The following is a 9,156-nucleotide window of genomic DNA, read 5'->3' on the forward strand; positions in this document are numbered from 1 at the left end:
CCCCGAGCTCTGCCTAGTGTTTGCGTGTGGGACACTGCATCTGCTCCCATCGGTTTCCGGATGAAGTCTCTCTCCTCTCTCTGATGATGATTTGGCTGGACTCCAGTCCGAGCACACTCTGCAGGCATGATGCTCCGTGGGTCAAAGGTTTGGTGGCTGGGTTGGTATCCCAATCACCCACTTGCTTGGTTACAGAAGGGAGCCAGCTCAGGCCCTTGTTCCCCACTGCTAGGAACCTTTTCTAGGATTACTTTCATAGATGCAATTAATGAGCTTACTAAAAAATGCCTGCAAAATACTAAAACATCAAGGAAAAATAGTCTTCCAAAAAGTACAATAATCAGAGATGCAAAGCCTGTGTTTGATTTAGGAGCTGTGAAGCTCCATGAGGATGAACTCACACATATTGTACTTTTCAATATCTCTAGTAGGCAACAGGGAAACACACTTCTAAAAAGAAAGCAGGTGTTGGAAACAGACAGACTGGGCTCGACTCCCAGACTGGTCACCTACTAGCTTATGGCACTTAACAATATACCGGGTCTGTTTTTACTTCAATTTGTAAGTATGCAGAAAGATGTCTACTACAAATAGGTGTTTAATAAATACCAAAAGTAGTAACCAGCACACATGGCTCTTCATTTGTATCAGATCCTGTTTATTTACACACCGACTTATTCAAATCTTATGAGATAGAAATTAAATTCCCAACTGAAAAGTGAGGAAACTAAACCTCAAAGAAGTGAGCAACTAGCCCAACGACACAACTAGTAAATAGTAAAATAAATTCGTGTTTCTAATTTCTAATTCACCATCATTGAGGTTGCGTGACCGGTAAGCCAATTCTAAATACTTTCCAAACTTTGCAAGGTTCTGAAGTTATATACCAAGACTCAGCAGAAGAGAATGAGGAGACCAACCGGTACCTGAACAAGAGTGTAACATGTTGGCAATTATTTTTATGTCTCTTTTTAATAAGGAATCCTTACATCTGAAGTTGTTTTAATCTTGGTGTCCTTAGGATCTTTGACCAGGTTGTTACTGCCAAACATCAGGTTACTACTTCCTCGTTTTTCTTTTTCTAACTCATTACTATGAAACATGCCTCCATCACCAGAATCTGCTGTTGTCTAAACCATAAAAATAAAATCCTAGCACCTGGCTTCCAAGAGCCATCAGAAATCAGGTAAGGCCTCAGATACCTACTTAAATCAAAGGACTATTGATACAAACAACTATATTTCATTATGCAGAAAACAGCACTTTGTGTTATTTCAAAACTGTGAGAAGTAATTTTTAATTTTAATATTTGTTTTTGGGTATGGCTTATTTTTTTTTTATTCAGAATGAGACAAGGCTCTTCAGAGAAGCATATAAATGGAAGACTATAAAAATAAATATTGCATTATTGTTAAACGATCCAATATTAATATCTAAACAAATTCCAGTAGCTTTCTAATTCCTTTCCTGAAATTAGATCCTGAACCACATAGAGAATGGCTAATGGCTAGTGATGGAAAGTCAGAAATACACTGAAAAGAAGATAAACTTCCAACAGTCTGAAAGAGTTCCTCAGACAAATCAGAATCTGCTGGTGGTTGGATGAAGAGACCGCTTTTCTTAAGTACAGGTTATGAAGGATTCACCCATCTGAATTCATGTCTCTAAGCCAAGTGCCCGAACAGTCAAAAATAACATGAATTTAAAAATTAGAAAGAGAATCAAACACTGATCTGTGGTTTGAAGACTGAGCAGCTTGCCAAATGTTAAACTGGCCCCTCTACTTGGTTTAAAGAGATGCAGGACTGTATGAGCCATTCATTAGATTTGCTTAGAGATGCAAATAATCTCTGACAAAAGCCACATCCAGATGTAGTTCTATCCAGATTATTCCTGAATGGAACTATGTGATGTCAGCTCAGGATTTCTGACGATGCCCCCAATAGGGCATAGTTCAACAGGACACAGCCCAACAGGACCTGTGGGTCATGACCCCTTTGGGACTGATCAACCCTTACACAGGGGTAGCATATTAGATATCCCATATATCAGATATTTATATTACAATTCATAATGGTAGCAAAATTACAGTTATAAAGTTGCAATAGAATAATTTTATGATGGGGGGGTCACCAGACAAGAGGAGTTGTATTAAAGGGTCGTGGCATCAGGAAGGTTGAGAACCACTGTTTTAGGACAATGGTTACTGGTCCTTCCATTGAGGAAGCTGCTCTTCTTCATTGAATATATTGACCGTGCTTTGATTTGATGGTAGTTTAGTGACTTATATAAAGTATGTCCAAAAAGAAAATCAATACCAGAAGAGTCAATGTAAGTTCGGTTGGGAAGACAAAGACATTCTACAATCTGTTGTTCATTTGAGAGCTATTTATTGAACAGCTGAAACCCATCAGCCCTAAGGGATGGAAACCTGGCTCCATTATTTTTCGGCAGTAACCATGAGTCATTTCTCATAGTTTCAACAGAAATAACTTAAAAATCCATAAGGGAGTCAAGAAAAATATTACTGGATTAAACAGAAACTCATGGGCACTCAATGGATTAATTAAAATCTCAACTGGCATGACTTCAGAGATGGCTCAGTGTGTAAAACTGCTCACACCAAGCCTGAGGTCCTGAGTTAAACCCCAATGATCCAGATAGGGGAAGAAAAACAACTCCCCCAAATCGTCGTCTTAAGTAATGCCCATGTGCACACACACTAAGCAAACAAGTGAAAAAGAAAGTCTCTAACTTGAAAATATAAGTGTCCATGTACTCAAGGGCATCTGCATTATTTCCTCCCATAATTTTGAGTATAAATTATCAGCCTAGATGTCCATCAACACATAAATGCATAAAGAAAATGCCGTGAGCCTGTAGTGTTATTTTTATTCAGCTGTAAAGAAACATGAAATTACCACATTCAAAGAAATGGGTCACTATGTTAAGCGAAATGAGCCAGACTAGAAAGACAAATAGCACATGTTCTCTTGTGAGTAGATTCTAGATTTCAATTTACACGTGTGTGTGTGTGTGTGTGTGTGTGTGTGTGTGTGTGTGTACAGAGAGACAGACAGAGAGAGAGAGGATATGAAAGTGGAAAGGGGACTGAGAGGGAGAAAGAAGTCTATCTAAAGGGAAGTGGAAGGAGGGAACAAGAGAGGCTAAAGCATATGACACAAAACAGAAAGGGAACCATTTGGGGGATGAAGGGGTAACAGGAAGAGTGAGGGGAAGGGCAGTGTAGGGAGCTAATAAGAACAGTATAATGACAAAAATGTACAAATGAAACCTAGTTTTGTGTTTTTTAAAAAAATACATTTTAAAGACAATCGGGCTTTTCTTATTTTATTCCCTAGGTTGTCCTTAAAGTAAGGGTCTTAACCAACTGCGAGTAGAAAGTGGTCACTATTATTAACAATTCTTTAACAGTTTATCACCCCTTTCAGCAACTAACCAGAGAAACAGTTCTGTGTACATTCTGCTGCGGGTGTGCCAAGCACAACCACAGAACATGGGGGCGCCTCACTACTCCCTCCAAAGCTACTCCCCCTTAGAAGTGGGGAAAGGACTTAGAACGTGCATTTAGAGGTTAAATGGTGCATGTTTTACTTAAGAAAACAGAAAATAAAAATATTCTTAAAATTCCCGAGAAACAGCTGACGCAGACATTGCAGCCGAGAGGTATTCAACGGCGGATTTCCACGAGCTACACACTGCAATTGGCGAACGGAAAGGATAACTTAGAGCCACTTCGTTTTCCTGGTTGATCCCAATAACATTCCTTGACTTTGAATAAAAAGGCTCTAAGTCAGCGGTCCTTAACCTGTGGGTTCCGACCCTCTTGGCCATCAAATGACCCTTTCACAGATGTCACTAAGACCACCAGAAAAAACAGGTATTTGCATTATGAGCCATAACAGCAGGAGAATTACAGTAATGAAGTAGTAACAGCAATAATTTTGTGGTTGGGGTCTATCACAACACGGGGAACTGTATTAGAGGGTCGCCGCGTTAGGAAGGCTGAGAAACGCTGCTCTACCTGGATCAGCCTACTGCTCAGACGCAAACGTGTTTAGGACCAACACAGACATTTACAGCGGATCTGAAAAAAAAAAAAGAAACCAGAATCGCCCAGCAGAGTCCAGCTACAGAGCCCGTTTATCAAGTTCAATTTCGCATCCACCAGGAATTAAAAAAAAAAAAAAAAAAAAAAAAAAAAAAAAAAGCCCATTGAAACAAGTCTGGAAACAAATGCTACTTAAAAATTGAAACCGGAAGTCAGGCATTTCAAGTGTTAATTTTTGTCTGCTCTCACAAGTCTGTGTTGACCTTGACAGAAGCTCAGATTAACCTTATTTTCTGGAAACACTTCTAAAGCTCAAGACTTGGGGAGCTAGCAGGTTGTCTGGGAAGCTCGACCAGGGCTCGCCCTTCGGCGGAGGCAGACCGGCCCCTCCCCCTCACGCCAACCTAGAGCTTTTTCTCAGTCCTCCAACTGAGATTCTGTTCCGTGAGTTGCTGCTTCATTGTGAATTTTTCTCTTAAGCCTCAATGAAGCACAGCACTTTGGGCTCTAGACTCCCAGCAGTTGTTTCGGAGACTTCTGGAAAATCATGCTTTCATAGCACTGCACCTTTTTTTTTTTTTTTTTTTTTTTTTTTTTTGCGCGTGTGCGTTTTCCTTGAGGCTTTTAGCGAACACTCAAGTTATTCCAGCAAGAGAGGTAAGTCTCACGAGGCTAAGTGGCATCAGGGCGACGTCTAGAAGGTCCTCTCCTCCCCCACCCTCCGGTATGAAGGTGTTTTACCAGTTCTCGCCCCTCCCTCCTTGACATCCGGCGCGGCCGACGTGAAGCCCCAGCCGTGAGGTGGGCTCAAGTCTGACATCATCTGCAAGGATGCATCCCGAGTGTGCACCAGAAAAGCACGCGCAGCCGGGTCCAGGTCACCGCCCCGGGGACCCAGAAACCGGGAACCGCGGTCCTGGCCTTCCCCAACCCCAAGAGACTAACCCCGGGGCGGGAGAGGGGCGCGTGCGAACGGGGACGCAGGGCGACAGGAAGCAGCGGTCGTCTCCGCGCACCTCCCGGCCAACGGGCACACGTGCGCCGCCACTCACCAGCAGTCGTGCGTGTCGGGAGCTCGCGTGGGGTGGCGGCTGCGGCGGCTGCCCCCGCGCGGCCCGCCTGGCTCGGGCATCCGTGTGGCCCCTGCAGCCCGGGCGGCGGTGGCTGCTGCGCCAGGTGCCGGCGCTTGGGGACGGTGGCACCACCAGGCTGGGAGGTGCCCGCGGGCTGGTCCGGGCCGTCCCTCCTCTGGGTTCTCCTTTGCTCGTGGCCGGACGAGCCTTCGTGCCTTGGGCTCGCTCTTCTGGCTGGCGGGACGGGCCCAGCACCTTTGCAAACCCACGCACGGCTCAGCGGCCTCCGACTCTGTGGTGGCCCCTCTCTGCCGCAGCCACGCAGGGAATAAAATGGTCACAGCGATGGTCCCGGCCTCCCTGGCCCCGGCCCCTGGGCGCCGCCTCCGCCTCTGCCTCCGCCCCCTCCTCCGTAGCCACAGCCTCCCACGTGCTGCAGAAAAACCTCTGGGGTGGCGGGTCCCTGCGGATGGCCTAGGGCCAGAGTGAAACGGTTTCCTGTGGTTTAACCCCCAGCAGACCGCATGCTCGCTGCCCAAGGTTGTACCACCTAGACCGCTCAGCGAGCCATCAACTTGGCCTAGAAGCTGGGGAATGGCTGGGCGACTCCAAAACAGGGCACACAAGCCGTGATGCAGCTGGATTTGTTGGTGTAATGGTTTCGGATATAGGGTTACATCTCGTGTGGGAATCCCATTTTGAGCTGTGACTAAGCACTCCCGCTGGGCAATACTCTTTTTTTCCCCCCACCTTCTCGAGCTAGGAAAATCCCTTTGAGCTATCAGATGGATAGCTCCTCCTTATTACCCTATTGTTACCATCATATGCAGCATCTTTGTTATGGCTCTCGGTCTGCGTCAGTCACACAGTACAGGCCCGAGTATAAAAGCTGCATCTTACGCTTTTTCCATGAATAAGACAAGTAAAATTATTTATCTATGATTTTTACTCAGTTGCAAAGTAGTAGGAGACACACTTTAAATCTGAGAGTGAGGGGGAGGGAGTGAGGGAGGGAGTCAGGAGATTCCACTCTGCTTGACATCTGTGCTGGCTGGTTAATGGAAACTTGACACATGATAGAACCATCTAAAAAGAGAGAAAACCTGATTTGAAAGAATGCCTCCACAAGACCAGGATTATAGGCAAGCCTGGAGGGTGTTTTCTTGATTACTGATGGATGCGGGAGGGCCTAGCACATCGTGGGTGCTGCCACCCCTGGGCAGGTGGTTCTGGGTGCTATAAGAAAGCCAGCGGACTGAGCAAGCTATGAGGAGCCGCGCAGTAAGCAGCACGCCTCCACCACCCTGACATCAGTTCCTGCCTCTGGATTCCTACCCCGCTCGAGTTCCTGCCTTGACATCCTTCAAGAAAGCACTGTGCTGTGGAAACGAAATAAACCCTTTCTTCTCTACGTTGATTTTGGCCATGCTGTTTTATCATAGCGACAAAAAAATCCTAACAGGCTATTTCAAAAGCTGCTTCTTTGAGGGAGCAGACCCTACCAACTTGCTAGCATTTTGAGAACACTGCTTGCTACTGATGAGACTGGGTGTCTTCTGTTGAGCTCAGGTGGGAACCCAACGCCAAGTGAGAGAAAACAAACAAACAAAAATAAAAAATAAAAAAACACAGGAGGTGTGAGGCACACTGGCTATCTTGCTTGGCCTTTCCTTTGGAAACCAAACTTGCAACCCTGCCTCTGCTGTTTGGCTCACTCTGTCTCACACTCCATCCCTTCTAAAGTGGCGCCATCCTACTGTGGTGTCAAAAATAAGCCTCCATGACCAAAGGAAGTCAAGAGGTAATGGTGTTAGGGTTTTGTTTTGTCTGGTTTGGTTTGGTTCCAAATATCAAAACTAGAAAATTTCACAAATATTCAAATATTCAATTTTTTATTTACTTGCTGTGGAAGGGATCAAACCCAGAGCCTCAAGAGTGCTAAAGATGAGGTCTACCCTTGAGCAACATCCCTAGTGCCTCAAAATTCAGATTTTTAATGTTTGTCAAAACCTGCCCTCCCGCTGTAGCTGAGTAGCAGGTGGCTGCTTTAGATTCTTCGGTTTTCCACAGCCTCAGGGCCATCACTTCTCTGTATCCATGCATTTCAATGACATTTGAAGATTTGGTAGACATTTGAGTCTGACATTCTGGATGTGATAATCTCCTTGTTTACAAGACAATCAATGTTCTAGTGATAATAGTGAATAATAATCCCATTCTATAATTCCATATGCATTGATAACAGTGTCTGATCACAGATGTTACTACCCAACAGCCAAGGTCTCTCTCTTTTTTATTTTTAAATTTTATTTATTTACTTATTTATTCATTATAATTTATTTACTTTGTATCCCTGCTGCAGCCCCCTCCCTTGTTTCCTCCCAGTCCCACTCACTATCTTTCTTCTCCCCCTATGCCCTTTCCCTAGTCCCCTGATCAAGGTCCCTCTTAAAAGAAACGTAGGGTGGTGCATACCTGTAGTTCTAAATACCTAAAATCTGAAGTGGGAGAACTATCTAAACCAAAGAGATCTTGGTCAGTGTAGCCAACAGAGAAAACCCCTGTCTCGAAACAAAAATAGCATTTGGGGCAAGATGGCTCAGAGGGTAAAGATGGCTGCTGCTATGCCTCATCAAACCTCAGTTTGATCCCTCCCACATGCTAGAAGGAAAGAAATGGAAGCTGCCCTCTCATGTACACATGCGCGCGCGCGCGCACACACACACACACACACACACACACACACACGTGAATAAATGAATATGTTGAATTAATTTTTTTTTTCATAAAAGCCAAAATGACTATGTTTTGTCCTCCTCTTTGGCAGGCAGGACACTATCATGTGACTCAAATTCAGCCAATCAGAGGCTTCAATCTGGCTTTTGAATCTAGATTTTATATTACAGAAGTTTAGAAATAGTTCCATTACCTACGATGGGGCTTTTGTGTCTAGAGACAGGAGCTTCAGAGGTGACAATGACACTGTCCTGCATAGGCAGTGCCAGTGATGTCTAAGTGGGCTGTTGGAGCAGGGAAACCTAATTTCTTTTCATTGTAAGAGATTTCATCTCAAGATTAACTAAAACCTGCAAATCTAGGGATGAAATTAAGAAAAAAGGGAGAGAGAGAGGGACCTATAAACCTACAATCCCAGCTACTCAGGAATCTGGGAGTGGATGACCTCTAGCTGAAGGCCAGGCTGGATACAGAGTAAGTTAAAGGCCAGTCTGGTGAGATCCTTTCTTCAAATAAATGATAAAAAGAGGAATTGGGGTATAGCTTAGTGGTAAAATGGTTGTTTAATATGCATGAGAATATACAGCCTAGTATACAGCCTCTAGTACAACATATATTTTAAAAAATCAAAATTAAAAAAATCATGTTAGCTGAGACTGCTTCTTCATTGACAGCCTTCTCTGTATTGCTGGTTTGGGCACAATTAAGTGAACCCACTTTGTCTCATGGTGTCATTGTCGATAAAAACTGATGGGAAAGAAATTTTTTTCTGTATGTTAACAAAAACTATAAAGTGAACATGCTCCCTGGTAATTCCATTTCCAAGAAGGAATGTATCCAGAGAGGGTCTGAGATGAGGAGTAAGAGTTTTCCGTTCATCTATTTATGACCAACTACTGGAATCACAACACTTATGGAAATTTTTAAGAACATTGAAACCACTGGTGATACAATGCTAATCAGACAAGGACGCAGAATTGCTATCCATGTAAAAACAAAACAAAACACCGCTAGGGGAGTTCGTTAAACCCTCCTCCTAAATATTCTTTAAGACAGTTATTGCTTCCTTTATATGGGATTATATCTTCAATTATTCTATAAAGTTTATGGCTTTCTTTTATTTAGGAAGGAGAATTTAGTAGCTAAAAAGTAAATGAAATTGACAGCCAGATGCTGGTGTAATCATGCTTGTCACAGTGCCTAGTTCATACGATGATACATCACAAATATTTGGGAAGAAAAAAAACAAATGAAGGGGAGGAAGAAGGAAAAACA

The 9,156-nt window shown here is 43.8% G+C and overlaps 1 protein-coding gene across 2 annotated transcripts in view; it reads right to left on the reverse strand.

Moving 5' to 3' along the window:
* Stambpl1 (STAM binding protein like 1) overlaps positions 1-5,692 on the reverse strand; it is a 50,388-nt gene extending 44,696 nt beyond the window's left edge. The window contains exons 1-2 of one of the 2 annotated variants that reach the window (XM_055613905.1): positions 5,125-5,692; positions 4,046-4,108 (exon numbers count right to left, since the gene is read on the reverse strand). The gene's annotated coding sequence lies outside the window, so the exon portion shown is untranslated. The remainder of the gene's footprint in view (positions 1-4,045; positions 4,109-5,124) is intronic. The other variant, XM_055613904.1, reaches the window with a different exon arrangement.
* Between the last annotated feature and the right edge of the window lie 3,464 nt (positions 5,693-9,156).

This window comes from Psammomys obesus, unplaced genomic scaffold, assembly GCF_907164565.1.
Source record: "Psammomys obesus unplaced genomic scaffold, mPsaObe1.curated_primary_1811, whole genome shotgun sequence".
Lineage (NCBI taxonomy): Eukaryota > Metazoa > Chordata > Mammalia > Rodentia > Muridae > Psammomys > Psammomys obesus.